Below are 22,283 nucleotides of genomic sequence, written 5' to 3'. Positions count from 1 at the left end.
GATGTATGGAAAGTGGAGTGCAGAGTGTTTAGATAACGTGCATAATAATAACAATAATAGCATATAATGATAGTAATCAAACATATTATGCAGAAAATCTAGGCAAAATGGAGATATCGAGTCGAAATGATGTCGGCTCTTGATTCATTCGGGCAAATAATGCTGTGTAGAGATGAGAGTGATGATGTTCTGGGTACGTTTGTACGACAATCGACAAGGAACGAGAACGCCGCGTACAAACACACATTCTAAACCAAACAGCACAGAATGTTTGTGAATGGGGTTTGGGCAATCATGGCATGGCAATTGGAAAAGATAGTGAAAGAGATGCATAAGCCTAGAGTAAGAGGCAGAATGAGCAAGCGAGTGAGAGATACTTTGTGAACCAAAAAAGAGATACACCAGGAAGAAAACGCAAAACATGCGGCATCGGTAATATCAACGCTTTAAAACCCATTAGAAATTGTTGTGTATCTGTCTCAATGAAGATACTGGTGGCGAGGCAAAGGCAAATGACAAAGGCATCGGAAAGCTACTTGTGTGCATGAGTGTCTCTCTGTTGCACGCTCGGGCGACAACAATGGAACACACAAGCAAACGGGCTGGCAAACAACAAACGAACAACGCCGAAGCAAGAGACAGTGCCGCACATTAAGCATGAGAAATAACAGGATATGTCTATTCAATCATAGCCCACAAATGCCGAGGAAAACATTTTAAACAATCAGCATATATAAACTAAACATCATATTATAATCATTAGAATCGTCATCATTTCGCTCCATCGTTCGTACCATTTCGTTTCGAACAACATATATATAAATAAATTTTCCAATGGGCGAACGCGGACGCGCATCGTGAAATAAAGCGTGCATTTCATGTAATTTCGATTTAAATTCCTGCATTTGCCATGAGTGTCTCGATGAAGAGCTGACGCAAAAGTAAACTATTTCCAACATGAAGAGGCTTAGAAACCAGAAACCACATCGAATCAAGTAACGCCTTTTCTAACCCGACAGAGATATGGACCAATTTTCAGAATGAGAATGAAGCAACAAAACTAAGAAAAAAAAGGTTAAACAATATGTGCAGCACAGCACCGACTGAGTGCAGAGAGCGAGAGTCTGAAATGAAATCGATGCCTAAGTTTATCAGTTTTGTAAAGTAATAAAGTCAAAATCTCTTTCTTTGCTCGTTTCGCCGAAGTTACAAGTGAATAAACGACCCAAACGCCGATCAAATGAGCGTTTATGTGCTGTAATAATATGCATATGGATGCGATATAGGCACACACACACAGAGAGAGAGAGAGAGAGAGAGAGAGCACGAAAGAGCGATAGACTAAGTTTTTGACTTTGAATATGAGAGAAACGTGGGCGCGTTCCACTATTAATATATAAGATCATTGAATTCATTGGATTTGCCCTATGGGCCAAAGAACCGTATGCCATTTATGCTTCATTTTATATACATGTTTGTGGCCATGTGTGCCAAAGCGATGCTTGAAAACTAGCGGTACAACATTTTTCATTGCCGAAACATAAATAAATGCGAAATATTTTTATTCAATCACAAACACACACACATTTTCATATTAAATGCCTTGGAACATCGGGCATTGTTTCGCCGTTTTATAGTTGTGTCGGTTGACGGGCGCGCATTCACAAGGGGAGAGAATTCGAAAGAGATCTATTTTCAATCATGGAAATGGCAAATGTAAACACAAACAATCAAATTTCAATGCGGTTCTTTCTCTCTCTCGCTCTGGCATTTCATTTTCGTGAAAATGATTGTGTTATTATCTGAAACACACAATCAGGCACACAATTCTTGAATTCGACGCACACCCATTGTGCTATTCGAAGCTAGGCTCGAGCTGCTTAACAAAATGCCATGTCTCGTTCGCATTTAAAAATACGTTCACTCTTTTAGCCAGCTCACACATCAAAACCCGTTGAGCCCCAGCAGAACATCTCTTGGTCTCAATTTCTGAAAACCGCACGAAAAGGACGGTTTAGTGAAAATTATTCACAGATTTGCTCAATTGTTTAGTTGCTAATTTTGATGAAAATGTTCATAATCCATGGCCGGGGCTTCGTGTTTACGCTTTATACAATTTTTTTTCTCTCCATTCTTTGTTTGGCTGATTGTGCCGCGCTGCTCTCGTTCATTTTTCGGCAACCCGCACATCTGTCGAGCAGCAGCGAGATGTTTGTATAGTTTTTTTTTTTATTTGTTCCAGTCGGTGGTCTGACTTTCGAACACACAACACAATTTGAGTGTTTTAATTGCGACGACGAGGTTGAATAATAACTTTTATGCACAGTGTTGTGCCGTTGCTACCGCTTTGATTTGCATTTTGTGCCGAGCATTTTTCCGAAATGGTCACTTCCTTTCTGTCTGAAAATTTGTTTAAAACTCAACTCAATTCGGTCTGGTTCTGCGTTTTTTTTTTCGCTCTCCTTCTATTCTCTTCGCTTTTGGACTCACTGATTCTATTTAGCTAGTTTCGTTCGGTTTTTTTTTTCTCTTGTTATTCACTCTCTGCAAATTCAGCACTGTTAATAGCATTTTGTGCAAATTCAGTGCCGCTCTTCCGCATATTCTCATCCATTTGATTGATTAGCTTGAGTTTTTAAGAGCAAAATAATGTTAAATGCGAAAAGCATACAAAGCATTTGTTCAGTCACTCGTTCAACGTCCACCACCAAAACAACTCTATATACAGATATATATGTTATATTCTATGTCTGTCTCTCTCTCTCTCTGTGCTTTTATTCCCTATCAACTCATTTCATTTATGCGGTCGAGTTAATGGAGCTGGCAAATGTGCATAAATTGATGATCAGCAACCGTTAACAGCAGCATAAACATGATGTCGTTTTCGAGAAAATTCACACAACTTAATTTTATGTCAATACACAACATACACACACACACACATATATATATATGGACAGCAACGGCAACAAAAACAGTGCTAAGGTCAATCCTTTTGATGCTTCTGCTCACTTTTGCATTCTAACAAGCGAAGAACACTAACTTTTCGGTTGGGGGTCAAATCGGATAAATGCGAATCACTCCCGTCTATTCACATATTTCCATTCAAACAAACTCACAGTGCAACGAGAATGAAACTCAGGAATTGATGAGATTTAAATTGAAATAGTTTTACTTTGTGCAGGAGATACAATCGAATAGATCTTTTTTTTTGAATGGGGAGAAAATTGATGTTTTCATTATGAAGTTTGAAAAACTTGTTGAAAATATTAATTGTAAGATAAATGAATAAATTGCAAATATTAGCAGTTATCCCACTAAATTTGCGGTTAATACTCGAATGTGTGAAATTCTCTAAGGTAATTTTGTTTAAAAATTCAGCCATTCATCGGTGTTTTGACTAATGAAAATTTAACACATTTTATTTCACGAGCCAATTTGCATCAAATATTCTTCAAAACACCTTGAAATCGTCTGAAAATTCCTCAAAATTTCCCACAAAAATTCTAATTTCTCTGCATCTCCATTTATATTTTCTCTGACATTTTTCTCACCATTAACTAAAACCCCCTCAGGCCAATCCAAATCACATGCATTAATTTCCATATATTTTGCATTGGTTCGGTTGGGTTCTTAGTGAATCGGTTTTTGTCACCGGGTAAACTCGTTTCTCGCAAATAAATGCATTCGAGAGAAAGATGAATGAAGCGGCCGGTGACCGTTAGCACATTGCGACCAACGTTTTATGTTGCTGGCGTTTATGTATACAGAAATGGGCGAACATGCACACACGCACACAGGAATTAAGTCGGGAAGAGAGCGAGAGAAAAAAAAAACAAGACCGCAAAGCTCTGCTTCGCTCCGCTCTGCGTTCTTGAGTTTTAAGTTACTTAATCTATTTTGTTGTTTCACAACAAACTATTTTATTGGCGCACTACACGAAATGTATTTCATCAAAGTAACTTTGAAGTAATATATTTATTTGCAAAATGAATTACAAGATCTTGGTTTTTAATTTCTTTTTTGAAATATACTGCCTTTGGTTTAAATTAAATAAATAATATGAGCATAGAATCTAAAATCATTCAATTCATTCTGTCTGACTCAGAAAATGCAATAGGAAAAATTAATGTAATTTTTAAACAACATTTGATAATAAAAATTTGATTGGCACTTTGAGATATTATGCACTTATTTGTCGTGACTGCCACTGTTTCAAATTGAATAAAAAATATGAGCATAAAATTCAAATTCACCATCATTTGTTTCAACACTCAAAAAGTATCTAGGAAAAAAAAGAAGCAGATTAGTAGCTCTACATTTCATGTAGTGCTAACAAACAAAAACTGCATTTTAAATGGTACGTGAGAAATGGAACTTACCTGTCTTAAATTTAGTGCATAACTGTGCGGCTATACATAAATTATGGTTTAGTAATCGAACGACAGCATTGTCATTAGCAGCATGTGTTGAGTTCTTTTCAGCGAGGATGTGATTTGTTTGTTTGTTGTTTTTCTTCCGTGGGTATGGTCGTTTAGCGAGATGGAAAGCACAACATACACACTCGCTAACTCACAATCATTCGACGCGTACCCCGAAAAGAAAAACACACACTGTAAACTACACGAGCGCACGGCAGCACACACACACACAACGATGGGGGAAGCGGGATGCGAGAAGAGAAACAATGGCACTTATTATCGCTGTTGCTGTTGCAGATGTTGGAACAAACAAAACTTTTCAGCTTTAATCAGCCACTTGCAAACACTGTGCTGGCGCGCTGTTGTTTATCGACCGATTCTTTGTATTCTCTTTTTGTTGTTGTCGCTTTCTTTCTTTTTAATTCACTAGATAGGTAAAATTCTTCTGAAATGTGAGTTTCGCTACCCGCAATTTTCACTCTTCGACGTCGAACAATTCAAATTATCAGTCGAACAATTTTTTGTTCGCTTTTTTTCTCTTTTAAATTCCTTTCAATTAGGTTTATTATATTCTTTTCATCGATTGTTTATTCACTGTATTTTTCTTCTTTCTCTCTCGTCGCGTTTATTTGTTCACTAGCTGTAAAAAAAAGAAGAAAAAAAAGATGAGAATAAATGGATTAGCAAACGAACGAAGAATAAAAAAGATGTACAAAAAAAAAAAAAACAGAAAATGCGACTCGTAAAACGAAGTCGATAAATATATCCGTTGAAATTGGGTTCGTCGATGGGGCGTCAGTTAAAGTAAACACTATTTAAGAATCATTCTCATTCATCGCTATCGGATAATGAAACATAATTTTGTCTCATTCAATTACGTGTACGTTTTGTCTGTTGTTCGTCAAGCTCTCAAATCGGCCACGATGTTCTTGTCAAAATCGTAACACAAAGGTCAGCGCATACAAAGCATAACCATTTTTCTTCCTTCCTCGTCATATTTCAATGTGTTTCTCGGTGCGTGTGTTTGTATTTAATTTTCTTTTATTCGCTGAAAATCGCCACACTATGTGTGAGTGTATTTGAATGCGGGTACTGTAAATGTATAGCCAGCGGCGCTTGGACATTATGGATTGTGTGTTGTTTGCCATTTCCAAAAAAAAAACGTCAATTAGAGCAGATTTGTTTCGACTCAAATTTCATGTACAATTGTTTCATTTCAAACGAATTTGTTTGTATAACAAATCAATGTTTGATTGGATCAAGTGGAGCCTGAAAATATTCCTATGCGCTGACAATCGAAAATATCAATAAAAAAAGCAAGCCGAATATAATCGCCCCGCCGCTTTGGCTAGATGCTGACATTTCGATTTTCACTGTTCGCATTTAAATTTTGTTGTTTTCTTCTTTTTCTTTGGGAGAAATCGTCATTCTGCGAATTTGATTAATAAATGTGATTCATTCGCCCAGATAAATATAAGACAGTTCTGTGAATGTGTGTGTGTGTATGTGTGGTTTTTTTCTTTGTTTCGAGCAAAAATACACACGAATAATTGGCATTTAAAGCGAGAAAGAGCGTGATTGAGCAATTGACTGATGGATTGATGTGATGGAGAGAGGACGATGAGTAAGGAGCTGAGAGAGAAAGAGCAAAAATTAAAGAGAGTAATAAACATGTTCTCGCTAAAAGGTGAAATTCCCAATCGGGAGAGAGTGGCGTATAACGCGATAAAATGCCATATTTGTATGTGCAAAACGGTTGTTATTGTTGTGGAATAAATGGCAAGTTTAAAAGAAATTAGTGATCTATATGAATACAAAAGAGCATATTAAAAGAGCAAGCAAAGAAATTGACGAGTAAGCGAACACCACCACTAACACCACTGCCACCGCCGCCATCACCATCAGTCGAAATCAAAAAGTCAATCATCGCGCCGCGCACACACAAAGAATTTATATGTAACAACAATACGATTTTAAAATCGCAAGAAGTAACATTAAAATTAAATCGAAAAACATCAGGAATTATTATTCAACAACCGCGAGCAATAAAATACGCGTGCAAGTCAGCAAAATCTGAAACATACGAATGAAGCAAGAGAGAGAGAGAGAGAAACGTTGGAAAGAGAGAGAAAAACGAGAGAAAGAGAGAAAAAGAGAGAAAAGAAATGTTGAGTTATGAGTTGAGAAAAATGCTATGTACATTTTCAGTGTGTGTTTTTTCTCGCTCATCTTCTCGGTTCCAATTTGGATGGATGACGAAGCGGCCAAACGTGAACGGTACGAGAGGAGAAAAAAAAACGAAGATGGAGGCGAACGAGAGAAAGAGACATGTAAAACGAGCAAAAGAACTGCAAAAAGAACACATACAACCAGTCAGGCAAGCAAGCAATCCAGCCAGTCAGTCAGGCTCGAACACAGATATTTATTATAAAAATGTGTTTTAAGCATATAATAACAACACAATAATCAACGATGACGCTGGCAACAGCAACAGTAACAGTAACAACATCGACCAATGAATGAAACAATGAACAAAACGTTGCACAGAGAGAGAGAGAGAAGGAGAGCGAAGTGCGGCAACATATTCGCACGACGATCGCACACCGTCATACAGCTCGCGAGAAATTGTGGCAAGACAGAGACAGAGAGCGAGCGAAAAATGTTTGCAAGTTAAGCATACAAAATGTGCATATATGAAAGTAGCATCGAGCATAACCACCCATACAAATCGATCTCTCGGTTCGGATTCTCTATAAATTGAAACAAGAAAATCAGCTTTGTCGATGCAAGCGAATGAACCTTACAACGGAATAGCGCAGTGGCGGCGATGATGACGATGACGATGACGGTGGCAGCGGCGGCGGCAGCGGCAGCACTACTGAGCAACAGATTTGAACGAATTCGACAAAATAGAAAATTGCACGCGAACGAGCAAATGTAATCCGATAAAATCAGAATTTATGTTGTTTTGATGGGTTTTCGGCTTAAGATCCAAGCTCAAGAATGACTTTAAAATGCCGATGAAAACATATGACGACTCTTTTCTTGCTTTGTATATTTTTTTCGTTGTCGTTCGTGGTCCAACGTCCATCGTCTTCGAAATTTGTGCAAATTCAACGTAACCATTTTTAATGGGTTCTCGTATGCATGTATGTGCCTGCGACACACATGCTCCAGTCACGGCAAAAACCAGCAGCAGAACGAAACGTAAGAGAAAAAAAAAACTTTTGGGTCATTGGAATTTCGGTGGAATAACTTTTTTCGTGTGTGCGTCAAATTAGTTAATTTCCATAAAACGGATTAGAGATTGGAATCAGGGACAATTTTATACATATTCCGAATGGAATATTATTTTTTAATTTTTCTGGTTTCGTTTGAAATCCTCAATTTTATAGCGTATTTTTAGTCGATGTTGTTGTTTTTGTTTTTCTGGTTTCGTCTTCTCTTTTCTACTATTGTTTTAAGCACTGATTCTATATACTGTCATTGTAAAACAATACATGCGCCAGTGTAACAGTGTACACTGTACACACATCGATTTCATGTGTTAGACAGACACTTACAAACCGAGAGTATGGAACATGTTAGAGAGACTCAGTGCTGCCAGAGATTGGTATACACGTAATAAAGAGAAGAAAATAACTAACAAAAAAAAACTAACTACAGCACAAAACGTGATGAATAGATTTTTTAGCAGTGGTTCCTCAATCTTCATGTTTCGTTTTAACGAGTTTTGTTCTCTCTCTCTCTCTCTCTCTCTCTCTCTATCTGTTTCACTGTCGAGTGTTTCTTGTGATCGTTTTAATATTTTTCACTTCTTCGAATACGCTTTATCTTTCTCAACGAGTCTGTAACGTTCTTTTCATTTGTTTCGCTCTCTTGTTGCTATTGCTGCTTTTTCGTCTGTCTTTTCTCGGACATTGTTCACTTTTCTCTTCGTTCTCTTTTTGTCTGCTATCTGTTTCCCTCGACATTCTGTTGCACTCTCTTTTGTGCAACAGCATAGGTCGTTGTAGTGCGTGTTTTTTGTGCTTCTTCTCCTCATCGTTGCATGACTATTGCAAGACGTTCGTCTCTCAGAATGCAGATGCACTTTTAAGCAAAATATTTGAAAGTTGTTCAAAACTTGGAATTTTGCTGCAAAATGCAATGTGACTAATTCCGTAGCGCTTTACACAGAGTGAACGAGAGAAAGAGTGAGAGAGAGAGCACATGAATCAAAATTATTATTTATAACAACTACAACACCGAAGATGGAAAAAAACCGCAGCAAAAGATGAAATTCGTTTTTTTTTTTCGGTGAATTGTTGGCCAACAACAAAATGCGAGCGAACGAACATTTTTCCCGCAAAACCGAAAAGAATGTGTAGTTTTTTTTTGTGTTCTTATACGGTAATTTAGATTATTCAATGTAGACCCGTATTGCATAATCGTCTCACTCCAATGTGTAATCGTTACAGTATAATGTTATGTTGTACGATATGCTTTGTGTGGATACGGTGCGGTGACCAACTCTACGATGGTTACTTTTTATTTTCTTCTCTTCTGTGCACACATCCATGTCCACAATGCCCGAAAATTGAAATGACTGAGCGGCAACATAATTTTTGATGTAGTTCGTCAGAAAATCGTTTGTTGGAAAATGGCTTGGGATGGCGTGTATGTGTTCGACGCACAACTGGCTACAAAAATGACGGTCGGTCGGACGGTCGATTTGGAAAGACAAGCGTGAGGGGCGAACAAAACAGTACACATAACAGAACTAAGTCGAAAATCTTCCTTATTTTTATTACTGCTGTTCTTGTTTGTTGTTAGCGCGGTACACACACACACACACACACACACACACACATTTCGGCTTTGCTCTCATTTGTTTCGATTTGATTGGGGTGAGAGCGCCGAGACTATAAGTGATATATCGAAACCGATTCGACAATGGACTTTTACATGTCAGCTCTTTTAATCGATCTAAATCCATACATATCGCTATTACCGCTGCTGCGCCAGACAATACACTTTCAAATCAATCCAGGCCGAAAATCTCATCTCATTCGTTTAGCTCAACTTTAATTCAAAGAGCGGCTGCCGAAAATAAATGCAGCCCTTCTTTCAACAAGCATTTTCTTCACTCGAAAACTATCGGCCTCTCTCTATTCATGACATTGTATCGACAACAGCGATGATGATCATGTTTGCCTATCGAACCGATATACATATACATGAGCAAAGGGACACGAGCAAGAAATGGAGAATAGAAAAAGAGCAAGGAGAGAGAGAGAATATTGACGAGTGAAATAGAACAGAGTGAATAGAGAACTGGCGAGAGTAAACGATAACAAACGTAAGAGAATGGAAGAGAATAAGACACACAGTGCGTTTTAAGATCGAGGGAGAATAAAAAGTCGACCATAAATACAACACTCGAAATCCTTCTCACACCATTCAATTACGGCTGTGCATTCGATCGCAGCAGCAGCAGCAGCAACAACAACAACAGCAAACGGAGTGCAGTTGCAGCCCTGTCGGCTGACTGACGAAAACCATAGTTTTTAGCCGTTGTGTTTTTCTTCTGTTATTAGATCAAACACACGTAAAATGTGTATACACAATACACACATATATCAGCCAGTTGCATCTGTTGTGCTCGTAAATACAAAGCAGACGGTTCGGTTTCCGATGCCATGTGTAATGAGTTGGCAATAAAATTACCAAAAACTAAATAATAGTCATTTTCTCTCTTTTTTTCGGCGGAATAGATGCGATAACATTTCTGTTGTTCATCGCCCCATATTCTCTCTATCCATCGTGTGAACAATATATACAACAAATATTTGATTTTTTGGCCTGACTGCAAATTTTCTTGCGATTAGAGGCGCAAACTGTCGGCACACATAGACGGAAAGCGAGACACATACACAGAGTGAACAAACAACTTTGTAGCATGCACTCAACGCCATTTTGTTACATGCAACTTTTCTTTTGCTTTCGACCGAATCATTCTCTAGAACAGACAAAACAAAGAATGACCGTGGGCTAGAGTAAGCTGAGTTAGCGGATGAAAACAAACGACCGATAACAAGTACACAGTAAGTGAAGTAGTTTTTGGTGAAGCAAATGTGACAGTATTTGGGGCAAGTAGTTAATACCTGTCCGAGCAATAAACGTACATGAAACACTACGTACGGCAAACCCGGGCAATTTATCTCTCAGCTTTTGTATTATTATCACTTTCTTACTTGTTTGGCTAGAATGAATGCATACGTGCGTATGTTTCTTCTCAGCGGGACGACGACACTTACAACCGTTACCAGGAAGAAAAAGAAGAAGAAGAAGAAGACGACGACGAGGAAGAAATAAATGGAACTGAAACAAATGTTCAAATATCCACTTGTGACCAAGATTTTCAAGCATTCAAGTGCTGAAGTGCACCGTACAACAAAAATACTACATCGGGTTGGTCGGGTTCTCTTTTTTTCCTCGTTTTTTTCCTGAAAACATCTTGTAAAATTGTGCTCAATTTCGTCTTTAAAAATCCCTATTTCCAGCGGCCACACACACACACAAACACAACCAAATTGTACATACTGAATGAAACAAAACCAAATTGTAAATGCATCACTTAACAAAGGAATTGTATTATACAGTCGTTTTTTCTCTCTTTCTCTCTCTCTCACACACACTCTTTTTTTCGCGTACATAAATAGTTTTAAAGTCTGGAAAAAATCGGCCGCGTCGAGTGAGTGGATGGGCAAGCGAGTGAGAAAAAGGCGATTCAAATAGGCGGCAACGGAATCACTTTTCGGAAAAGTGATCCGTCGTTTCAGAATGATTGCATTTGTTTTCATTTGGCTAGATGTGGCGCAGACATTGGCCACTCAAACATAAAATATACGGCTTACTGTTTTACTCTCCCTGTGTGTCTCTGGCATTTTCGAAGTCGTTTGAGAATCAGCTACACATACAAACATACAAGCCGATTCAGAAAATCGTATACATTTACGAAGTAGTGAGTGGTGGTCGAGCCATTTGTTTCATTACTCCTTCGCATCGTTCATTTTGAAAATGTGGCATTCATTTTCACCCAAATTCGGAAAGAGAAAAAAATTGGCGCAACAAGGGTGTCGGGCAGAGGCAAAGACCAGCAACAGCAAAAGCAGTAACCAGCAGCACCATAGACAAAGCGTGTGATTTGCACGGTGCTCTTTTGGATTTCGTGTGTACTCTCATCGGATACAACACCGAAATGCGAATAATGTCTTGCGCTTTTTGCCTACAAGGCCATCGGCAAATATTTTCCTAACGACATGCACGCATACATCGAACGTAAAGGCGAAAGAGAAAATTGGAGTAGTTTGCCACCAGTCACAAAAAAGCAACACACAGAACACCTAATGTAATGGCAATGGGTGCAGTAGAAAAAAAACGAGAAGAAAATCCAAAACAAAGAAAATCTCGCGCGAGAATGGAAACAAAGCGCCGTCGTCGTCGTCATCGACAAAGAAAGGTAAGCGGCAAATAACAGAAGAACGAAAAAGAAATCACTGAACGACAAATCTAAGTGCAATGGGCACAAATAAGCGCTATACAATTTATAATGGCAAAATGCGATATATAAAATTATGGAAAATAACACACACACACACACAAAAAAAGCGCACCGCGCTGTTGCCCTGCTCTTGTTATTGTTCGTGTGCTTAAGAATTTGTTGTATGCATGCAATGGATCTGGGGGTCTATAAACCAGCCGAAGCAAACGCTTCCACCGAATCACATGCACGAAGGAAAATCACAACTGTTTTTTTCTCTTCTTTTTGGCGCTCGTTCGATGGCTTTGTTGCCACAAAGAACGAGGAAGAAAGGCAGTGAACAGCAAAGAAAAAAAAAAGTAAAAGTAATACCAACACACAAATTCAACCCGGATTCTTTGGCTAATTAAATGTGCTGTTTATTTATGCATTTTTTGTTCGCCATCGGTTCTTTCGTTCGGCAATTTTATTCGTAGCTTTTGGCACATGCAAACTATTTTCGCTTGGTCTTATGTGTTGGTGTTTTTTTTTTGTTTCGTGTGTGTTGGGCATTGTCTCGAGAGGCGACGTTTAACTGGGTGCTAAATATGTTGTATAGAGAACACGCCGGTTTTGCTTTGACCTTTTTGACCAAATATCACCGTCGAATATGCCATAAATCCCATATTTGCCCAAAGAATGAATGCCACCAACACGACAACCAGAGAGAGAGAGGGAACCAGAAAAAAACACACGAAAACAAAAAATTTCAAAGGCAAAATTGCTTTTTGGCAGATACAAATCGGCACATACATTTTGCAACCAAGTATTAAGTGAAAAAAGGCAACACACAGTACTACATTCACATATAAAATGGTGTTAGGCTCGCGCGAGAATAGGTTGACGATATAAATTGATTCGATTTTTATGTAAGTTGTTATTTTTGTTCCCTCATCGATGAAATGGAATCTATGGAGAATGTTTGTGTTGTTGGTCATACAGTTTTCGAAGGAACACCTCTTAAGTAAATCACCGTGCTGGCTCGTCAAATTCCATTTTAATATAACGTTGGCATTAAAACTTGTTTCCTTTTGTTCTGTCTGGTTTTAAACGGGCTAGTGAGCGCGGGCACGTATGTGTCTCCCGTGGCTGCTTAAATATTTACTCACAATTTACGGGGAAAAAGCGTTCAATAATATAAATTGTTCACGAAACACCGAAATGTAATGGTTTTTTCTTACTCTCTCCTCTTCTGGTATACTGTGTGTGTGTGTCATTGCTGTTTCCATGAATTCAATTTCGGTCGATGTAATCGGAGACAAATTGTTTTCGTGTCCATTTCTGGATACGAAAAAAAGGCAGAAGGCAAAACCTTAGAAACCCAAAAAAAAAGAGCACTTGCTTACGGCGGCAACATCAAAACCGATTCGGTTGTGTTATTTCACCGAAAGCAAACAATCAACGACCGGTCGCTCACTCTCGGTCGCTATCACCACAGTACCACCAAAAAAAAGAAGAGACACATTCATGCATCGATCACATTCAATTTCCGATGGATGTTGGCGCGAATTTGTTTTCCTCTTTCGCTTCACACACTCAATTACCAGGTCCATCCGCACACAAATTTCAAACATACGAAAATAATTACTGGACAAATTTAATGAGAAATTTTTTCACAGAAACAATTTTGTCAGAAAAAAAAGATATTTAAAAAAAAGCGTGTGGCTGACGAACAAATCGATATGGGGTTTGCAATGAAGCTGAATAAAATGTGTTTTGTGCTTTTGTCGTCGTCGTCGTCGTCGTCGTTGTTGTTGTTGTTGTTGTTGTTGTTGTTGTTGTTGTGTTCGTTGAATTACAGCCATTTCTCATCGCTTGCCCCAATTCTCCATTCAGCTTCAATAGTTGCGCACTTACAGCTTTTAGCTCAGTCGCTGCTCTTTTCTTTCTCGTTTGTACAGTGTGCACAATTTTCAACCTGATCGCGCCCGCACGCATGTACATAAACAAATTATTGTGCAGCATAATGAGCAATTTATTTACTAATTATACGATTAAAGTTGGCTGATTGACTTGTTTCAGAAAATATTAAAAGGAGAGGAGGCAACGAACGAACGAACGAACGAACGAACGAACGAAAAAAAACGCGGTGCGCGACTCGTGAATTAAAAATGAAGCACCGAGAAAAGAGACAGAGACCAAGTTGAAAGTGTATGGCGAACAGAAAATGGGAATAAAACGGCAGCGCACACAGTAATCAAAACTGTGAGTAGTAAGTAATTCGTGTATTTAAAACCATTGGAATCGATAATACAAGTGTAGTAGTATCTCTACAATTCGTGCACTGTGCTCGCCGCACAGAAGAGCTACAAAAAACACAGAGAGAAAGAGTTTTAACAACGTCAACTTTGAACTGTCGCTGTTTCTTTTTTTCTTCGTTCATTCATTCGTTCGTTTCGCTATTTCTCTTTCATTCCCTCCTTCTCCCTGTCTCTTTATCTCGATTGCCATTTTGATTTGCTCCTTCTGTTGCTCTTTTGCTCGCGAAAAAAAAAAAAATTAATTAAACTCCATCAAAACTATTAATTTGTAAATAATGTGGAGGAATTAGCGAGAAGAGAGGGCGAGCGAGCAAGAACACTGACTGAAATTGGAATAAGTCATGCAAAGGAATTATTCGTGATTCTTGTGCAGTTTGCAGTATGTTTGCTTACTGGCAGCGCACGTCAGCCCAAAAGTTGAAATGGTTTTGCTCGCGCCCGTGTGTGTGTGTGTGTTTGTGTGTGGGGGCATAGAAAAGATATGACGCTTTGCGAGTTCTGTTTATTTCGTGATATTTCCCGTCGTAGAAAAGCGTTTAATTTTTGGATAGCGTGTCATCTGCTGCCTGTCCAAGCTGCACTGTTTGCACTGGCATGCCTCAGCAATGTTACTGCTTTACTACTGGTGGTACTGGTTGATAGTGGTGCTGCTGCTTCTGCCGTTGTTTCTACAACACACCGATTTGAAAAATTATTTCACAAACAAGAATGAAACAATTAAAATGACTTATAGCATAAAATTAAATTCTTTCAATTGGCTCGACGAGCTCAACGGCCAAGTGTGGGACACACAGAGAGCGAGCACAGAAGCTCAAGCAACAACATTGACAAACGACAAACACTATGCTCTTGAGTCTTGCTGCTGCCATTGCTGTTGTTGCACAATTTTAAATTGCATTTTAATTTATTGCATGCATTCGCAACCATGGATAACTTTGAAGCAATCTTCAATTTGAGCATTTGCAGAAAATGGCAGTGTGCACGATGAAAACAACATCATTATCATTGGTATAATGTGGCATAAATGGAAAAGGGACATAGGGTTCATTTCACCGAAGTGTGTATATATACATATTTCGGAGTGATAGATAGATGGTGTGTCGGTGTGGCGTGGCATGGAACGCACACGAATCGAGAAAATCGATGATGTGCAAGTATATCAGAGCAGATCAAGTGAGTGGGAGAGAGAGAGAGAGAGCGAGAGAGCATTTTCCATCAGGAATGAAATTTTTATGACAATATTACATTCGGTGTGCTCATCTTCATCGTGTCCCGTGTGCCACGTCCGGAGTGAACGCGTGTTGATACATCAACGCAAATTAACCTATTTTATTGTAATTTGTATATGCTATTTATTTCCATGTTGATGATATTTTGGTGTGTCTGTTGTTGTCCTGTTCGCGCGACTTCACGTCGAAACTCTCTGAAAATGAACGATGTGTAATTGATTGGAAACGACGATGAAGCAAAGGTCCAATGGTATAATAGTTGTCATATACATATATAAAAAAAAATATTAGAGACATATTGCTTGGATGATGTAATTTCTTTCCGACTTAATTACATTTTTCACTCAGATGCGCGGAAAAATTAGTACAGAATCTGTTCATTGAGTGATTTTGATGAGAGGAATTGAGGATGCAGCTTGTTCGCCTTCGTTTTTGTCGTCGTCGTCGTCGTCGTCGGCAACAACGACGGAAATGAAGGCGGTAAAAGGAATGCGAAATAATGTTGGGCAAACACATTCCAGTACGTCTCAAGTGTCTGTAAGACTGAGAGTTGGCGATGTCCTAATTTTTTTTTTATTATTTTCAAAATTGAATAACGTGGTTGCGTTGATGATGTTGTCGTCGTCGTCGTTGTTGTCGATGGCGCACAGGTTTGTTTGTTTAATTTTCATGGGAATGAAAGTGGAAAACATCGAAATCGAAATCCGTAACTTTGCCACCATTCTGGCGAATACTAATGAGAGCAGAGTAAAGCAAAGCAAAGCAAAGCATGGAATTCATGTGTTGGGCAAACAAAAATTCAAAGAGTGGGCTCAAGTATCTAGCCGTTTCTCCTTGAAACATCGTCTCTCACTCTCTTTCTCTCGCTTTTCGTTCGTTTCTTGCATTTTCAATGGAAAATCTGTTGGTGAACGAAGAAAAAAAGAGTGTGCACACTTGGAATTACACCGATTTATTCAACCACACATCTGAATTTTAATGAGACGTTGATCCTCGCGCACCACACAACGCCATGCTCTCTCACACATTGTATGTGCACCATTGTCCTCCACACTTTTGCTTCAATTCAATAAATATTTTTTAATTGAATGGAATTTAATTTGCTATCAATTAACTTTTCTCGGGTCGCAATTGGTGCCGTCGTTGTCTCACACATACACACCAAACGAAATTGGTACACTCACTGTTTCCAATTTCATTTCGATTTGGCAATGTTCTTCGCCATTTCAATGAGTCAATTGTCGTGATAGCGTGAGCATGATTTGCAAGTGAGAAAGACCGACCGACCGGAATGCGATGATTGTATATGTGTCTGTACCGCTTCTTTTTTTCTCGGCCTAACACAGCGAAATTCGTGAGAGAATCAAATCGACGACGACGATGACGATGACGACGACGACAACGACGACGACTCAGAGCCTATTCAATTCATTGAAAAAAGGGTACATCGAGAACCAAGAATTACATATTCCAATGCTGATTATTATTAACTAACTAAGTAAAAGAGCTAGTGAAAACGCAGTAGCAAGAGGTTATATTAACATCGGGTCTTTGCATTGCACACAACACATACAATTATGGCAGTAGCGAGAGAACGCACTAAGAGAGTGAGAGATTGTGTGTGTGTACCAGCAAATATTACCATTTAATTTGATTACTTCATTAAATTTACTTTACTTCGTTTATTATCTCTATTTTCTTCTCGTTTTTGCCTCTCTCTCTCTCTCTTTCTCTCTCTCTCTTTCTCTCTCCCTTTCTGTCTCTCCCATTCCATGCGCTTTCCAGTTTCGATTCATTTCATACGACCGCGCGCGCGTTCACACTGACTAACTGACAACTTGTCATACATGTACAACACAGCCTTTGCACTCTCAAATCGTCCCTCACATTCCTCGAGATGCTCTGCGTTGTTTCTTTGTTCCCGAACACACTCGCTCATTCTATCTATCTATTTTCGTTAGATCAACTCGGCACTTTTTTCCCGTTTATTCGCTCGCTCGTTCGTTTGTTCGTTTGGTTGGTTGAACCAACTTGGTTCGTTCTTTCGCTTCCATTAAAATGTGTTCGATGCGCTTGTTTGCGCGATTTGTCTATTTATTCAATGAAATCCAGGAACGAAGCAAATGCAAACGATAAGAGAAATGAAAGCAGAAATTGTCTGCTCGAGCTTGCTCGAGTATTCCTTTTTACGTCTATCCACAAATTCTATTTACTTTTTTTCGGTTGTGAGTCGGAGTTTTTTGTTTTTTTTTATTGCTACTACTGGTTTCGTTTGTGCGTCGCGAAGTTTGTTTATTGCAGACTGGGTGCTGCCTGGCTAAATACAAGAGATGATTCGTTTGTCGACTCAATAATGAAGATCGATTAAATTATGGAAACGAAGTGTATGGCATACGCGCGCGCGCGCGCTCTTTCCAGCTAGAGAGATGTGGCGAACGGATGGCTGCAGTCAAACATTCGACATTTCGATTTTTGGCAATTAAAATTCCAACCTTACCGAATGACATGCAAAACTACTGGAATTTTCAACGTCGTCGGTACGCCGTCTTTTTTGCACTCTTATTCTTTGCACTTGTCTACGTCAAATTCATGGTCGCAATTCAATGTTTGATTATTCAAAATCATATGCTTATTTCGATAGCTGACATTCGTTTGAAAAATTAAAATCATCATCGTCGTTGTCGTTGTTGCTTCGATTTTAATTTCAAATATCGCCAATAATTTTCGGAATGAATTGGCTAAAATGGGATTTGGCATTTCAATTTATTGGATTATTGAAAATGGTAAATCGTGTCTAATTTAAATATTATCGCAAAAACCGCTAGCACCATTAGCTTATTATCTCCTCCCTCCCTCCGTCGCATCCGTTTTGTATTTTTCGGCGAACAACGGTTTGGAATATTGATTTATGGCACACACACACACCCACAATGAATTATGACTAATGATTTCTTCGGCTTAACATCGGAAATTGGCTCAAACAGTTCCGAATCAAAACAATTGAATGCGAAATATTGATTTCTGTGAATCGGTGTATGTATGTCGGTTTGGTCTAGAAAATTGAAACCCCCCACAACGACTAATTGACTGTGCTATTACTTTTTCTTTCGGTGGTATGTTCATCGTGGGCTAAAAGGCAATCGATGTGTAATGACGGTTACTCTAATAAGCGATTATTGAGTACGTGTGCACCATCGAGACAACTCGGTACACGCACCGCATTTGCTTCCCTTTTCTCTCGCTCTCTGTCTCTAATTTTCTTGCAACTCCATCATTGCTATATATCCAACATTTTTCGTATGAAACAAGCGCCATGCCATGTTTTTGCAAAGTTTTCGTCTCTTTTCTTGTTCTTTCTTGTCTTGTGTGTGTGTTTTTCTTTGGTGCTTTTCTTTTTCAACCGACCCACCTTTTTCCCATTTTGAATTTTCCATTAGATGTGGAAATTTTATTTCAATTTCTCCCCAAATTGACGGCAAAACAACCATTTTTCGAGTAGCGAAAGAAAACCATGTCTTTTTTTCTCTCTTTTGCTTCGTCTTCATCGCCTTCGTTATTTTTTCCTTACTGTAGGCGCGCGAGTGCTTCGTTTTTGTAGAGAAGAAAAAAAAAACTCTGATGTTTGCTTATTTAGAAGCTAAAAACGTTCCAACGTTACTGCTGTCGTCTGAGTGTTTGTATGTGTGTGTGTGTGTGTGTGTGTGAGTCTGTGCATTTTCGGTGTATATCTTTGGCACTGTCTAAATAGTATACTTGTTTGTTTATGGTTTGATTAAGTTGACTGAGCTAGCAATCAAAGAAAATCGACAAAATTTATATCTCTCTCGCGCGTTCACTATGTGTGTGTCTTGTCGTTGCTCGAACGATGGAAAAAAATTTTTTTGTTCAGGCTATACATTAGTTTGTGGATGCGCTATTCGATCGTCATTCGATCTGTTTCGAAGTTCTGGTGTGAAGCGACAAGAAGAACAAACAATGTTCATTCGTTTGTTCGTTTTTTGTTTTCTTCCATTCTGTCAAACGAAAATTGGGAAATCGAATTTGTTTGTTTCTGCATCATCGATGTGTTTATCATCAGTGGTAATTTTTTTTTCTCTCTCTCTTTCTCTTTCTATCTGGTGTGTTTTATTCTCGGTATGCATTTGAAATGCCATTAAAATCTCGCACATTCACTCAATCACTATCTACCATGGTTAAGTCACATGTGGTGCATGAAAAAAAAAATTGTACTTAAATTTAGTGCACATTCCAAAAGTGATATACATACACATCAGTCGCCCAGCTTACTCATTATATTCTCTTCTCCACTCTCTTGCTCCGTGCACTGATGTTCGTTTAATTTTGGTTTAAATTAGTTCTATGTTCTTCCAATTAAAAAGTCGTTTTTAAAAAGGAAGCAAATGAGAATTTATAAAAACACACATAAGTGGCTTGCACACACGGAGCACCGATAGAGATAAAGAGACGCAGACGGGAGAATGGAAAGAAACGAGAAAAAAAAATGTGAAGAAATTATGGCCCAAAATGAACAGAAAACATTATTTGAGCATTGCCTTACACGGCAGCATTATGCTGCTCTATCTACTTGCAGCAAAGAATAAACAACGAGAGAGACGCAATTGTAGACCCTTCACGTAAGAGACGCACACACACACATGCATTTACCAAATTCATCAAAGCAAACTGTATATAGTTCGGGTGTTAGTTTTCCGTGGATTGTTTTTTTATCATCTCGATTTTCAGTGGAAAACCGTGGAGCAATGCGATGCACATTTAAAATTACACAAATTACGTAAATGTGCCATAGAATCAGCGAGAGAGAGAGTTTGAGAGAAGAAAAAAGAGCAGCAAACCAAATGGAACGCCGAAAAATCCAACGATTTTACTACCAGAAACAATGAAAATGAACGGAATGCGCGTACGTTTGCACGAAAATGTGTGTATACATTTTGAATTGGGCTGTTTTTCGCATGCGAGAACGCACTTCAAACTGCATTCCACCATGATCAAAGGGCTTGAAAGATGAGATCGGGCGACCGCGAGCCCGACAGCACGAATAGGGAGCAACAATGAGACAACGATTTTCAAAAGGAACGAACGAGTGAGTGAGCAAACAAGCACGGGAAAGCGGAGGAATAGCTTCGAAAATTGAACATATGCAAAGCAAGTGGCGCGCTTGGTACATTCAATACGAATTGCTGCGCTATGTGACGGTGAGTGTGTTGTAAATAAATCAATTTTCAAAACAGTCGCCCAAGAATAAGCAACTATCAGCACGCAAATCACACCGTAAATTCTTAAAATGGTTTATGTCATTGTTACTATGCCGATTTGTTATGAGGTTCGTTGTTGTTGTTGTTGTTGTCGTCGTCGTTGGTTGTTTTTTCGCTTCTGCGGTGCGCTTCTTTCGAAATCGACAAAAACGAGCGAGCGCGCGTAAACCTCGAATTTTTATGGCTTTTTCGTTGTTCTCGAACTACTGAGGCCAAAACTCTCTCAATACTGCTGCTTGTTCTCTCTTTTTTTGTTATAAGGCTTTTTTTTATTCCTCGTTTGCCATTTGGCTTTCGATGATCCACGGATTCGTACGTGGTTGAGATTAAATTTCATGTGTGAATGTGTGGTAAAATCGCTTCGGTAAAACGGTTCTTGCTGGCTGAATATAGAGGTTTTTTTTCACCATTTGCCACCGCCGCCGCCGCCACCGTCGCTGCCTCAGTCTCGGGCTTATTGGAACGTCATCGTTCTTCATCTTTTCGTTTCGATTGTTTCTGTGGTTTTTCATTTCACAACTCTTGTGTGTGTGTTCACTGTTCACACATCAGTTGCGTTCTTTGTTGTTTATTATTTATATCTATCTCGGAACGAAATGTAAATTCTGCGGCAACAATGAGAGGCGAGAGAACAAAAAAGAAAACAGTCAGCGATTGCCGAACCAGCAATTTCATTTCTGATCTAATATTTGATATTTACATTTTTAATTCGATCATAAAGCGATTCTAAGCGAACCGAATCTAGTGAACGAAGCAGAACACCACACAACACAATCCTAACATGCAAACGAACGAACGAACGAACGAGAGAAAGAGGAAGAGAGCAGCAACGATGGCAATGATGACGATGAGTGTTCGATACGAGAAACGCGCTCTCGCTCGCGCTCACAATACTCATCATACGATCACTGCTGCATTGCTGTGCGTAAACCCATTGCGAGATGGTTTGTATGTGTTTGTACTCAAGCCGACTGGGCTCAGCTATCTCATATGCACGTATATGGGCCACGAATTGCTGCCTGTATTCGTTTGCTCCGCGATGCACTCTTGCACCGATTATAAACAACTACACTCGACAGTAGGAATAACCTAACGAGAACAACACAAAATGAATTACACATGAAAAAACAACAACGCAGCAATAACACAGCAGCAGCGGCAGCAATAGCACCACCACCAACAACAACTTAAATGCTACGAAAAACCAGTTGTATTTATTATAAAAAGCGGCGGCGATTTATCACTATTCTTTGACTTGCTGTTGTTATGTTTTATATATAAAGTTTTTTTTTTGCATTCTTTTTTGTTTCATTTCAGCGTGCAGCTAGTTCGTTCTCTTTCGGATCTTTTATTCGCAATAAACCTTTTCCCTTGATGCAATTTCATTTTTAACACCGGGAAATTTTCATTCGATGTGCGCTTTTGTTGTTCAATAGCTTTTTTTTCAGCCACATTTCGGACACAAAATGCACACAAAGTGGATAAACTGAGAGAGAGAGAGAGAGAGAGAGAGAGAGAGAGAGAGAGAGAGAGAG

At 38.9% G+C, this 22,283-nt stretch overlaps 1 protein-coding gene across 3 annotated transcripts in view; it reads right to left on the bottom strand.

Moving 5' to 3' along the window:
• Positions 1 to 22,283, bottom strand: part of LOC129573528 (fat-like cadherin-related tumor suppressor homolog) — a 153,516-nt gene that overhangs the window by 129,270 nt on the left and 1,963 nt on the right. For all 3 annotated transcript variants that reach the window (XM_055454129.1, XM_055454128.1, XM_055454130.1), the window contains exon 2: positions 4,383 to 5,061. The gene's annotated coding sequence lies outside the window, so the exon portion shown is untranslated. The remainder of the gene's footprint in view (positions 1 to 4,382; positions 5,062 to 22,283) is intronic.

The sequence above is a fragment of the Sitodiplosis mosellana genome, unplaced genomic scaffold, assembly GCF_009176505.1.
Source record: "Sitodiplosis mosellana isolate CC-2019 unplaced genomic scaffold, AAFC_SMos_1.0 Smas_scaffold_6099, whole genome shotgun sequence".
NCBI lineage: Eukaryota > Metazoa > Arthropoda > Insecta > Diptera > Cecidomyiidae > Sitodiplosis > Sitodiplosis mosellana.
The sequence above is the reverse complement of the archived record's forward strand: the minus strand, read 5'-3'. Positions and strand labels throughout refer to the sequence as shown.